Raw genomic sequence first — 1,424 nt, 5'->3', positions numbered from 1 at the left:
CAGTGATTCTCACCATTGATGTTTCTATCTCTCTCTCCCTCTCCCTTCCTCTTAGAAATCAATAAAAATATATATATTTTTTTTAAAATCTTTTTGTTATTTATTGAGAGATTTGCAGAATTTAAAATGTGAGTTCTGTTTCTCTTTAAACAGTGTGATTTCCAAAGCTTTTATGATATGCCCATTTGATTTGATTTAACTGTGTAGGGAGCAATTTTTCAAAAAAAATTAATCATATAACAGTTATTTTGAATCTTTCAAGGTATAAATAAAGTTATTTAATTTTCTTGAAAAATTGAATAGCCATAGGTAAACATAGATGGGTGGATATAATCTTTTCAAGATTTCTGTGAGCTATTGTTTTGGTCTTAGTTTACTTTTTTACATATGTAAGTCATTTCTGATAGAATCCAACTGTAACCTCCTGGTTCATAGGTTGATGCTTAACCACTGAGCCACACCTCCTGGTCACTGTTGAGGTTTTATAGCAGTGATTTTTAATCTGTTTTTAGTTAATGAAATTCTTAATATATTTCATGAATGAGATAAAAAATAGCTTGGGGAAAAAAAGAAAAAAAATAGCTTGGAAAATGACATTTTAAATCAGGTTAGACGACTTTTTTTGAGAGCTATATATTTAAGAAGTATCATTTCTGTCCTCTAGTATCCCAGTTGGAACCAACTGGAGATCCTGAGAGCCATCAGTAGAGTTCAAAATAGGCCCATGTACTAATGTTGAACACTTATTTGTAGGAAAGTTGTTCAGATCTATGCTGAGAGTTTGTTTAAGCTAATTTTAGGCACTTGTACAAAATTCCCCTTTTGAGTTTTTATTTATAAGTCTTTAGTAGATTAGAAGCAGCAATCTAATATACTAAAAATATAAGCCAGTAAGCATTTTCAGAGTTCCATGCTTCTGTCAATGCAATATCTCCTGCCTCTCTTCCCAACTGGCTAATTTTGTGTCTTAAAGGTCTGCCTCAAATATCTTTACCTCTTATCTATTCCCACACTATTCCTTCCTCTTTTACTACCATCCACCCACCCATATTTATTGTTCATGCTCTGTTTTTATAGTGTTCACAACTCCCAAAACATTGATCATAAAATTAATGTTTTAAAGAATTGATACTGCCCAGTTTAGATAATGAGCTTCATCATCTTCATTTTTTTTAATGTTTTTATTAATTTCAGAGAGGAAGGAAGAGGGAGAGAGAGATAGAAACATCAATGATGAGAGAGAGTCATTGATAGACTGCCTCCTGCACGACCCTTCCTGGGGATCAAGCACCCAACCTGGGCATGTGTCATGAACTGGAATCTAACTGTGACCTCCTGGTTCATGGGTCAGTGCTCAACCTCTGAGCCACACCTTCCGGCTACAATGAACTTCTTAACATTAGAAACTAGATTACAGTCATCTT

At 33.8% G+C, this 1,424-nt stretch overlaps 1 protein-coding gene across 6 annotated transcripts in view; it reads left to right on the top strand.

Moving 5' to 3' along the window:
• The window catches only part of ZMYM1 (zinc finger, MYM-type 1), a 21,120-nt gene that overhangs the window by 5,784 nt on the left and 13,912 nt on the right, over nucleotides 1-1,424 (top strand). The window lies entirely within an intron of this gene.

The sequence above is a fragment of the Myotis davidii genome, unplaced genomic scaffold (genome assembly GCF_000327345.1).
Source record: "Myotis davidii unplaced genomic scaffold, ASM32734v1 scaffold88, whole genome shotgun sequence".
Classification (NCBI taxonomy): Eukaryota; Metazoa; Chordata; class Mammalia; order Chiroptera; family Vespertilionidae; genus Myotis; species Myotis davidii.
This window is presented reverse-complemented; position numbering and strand designations above follow the sequence as displayed.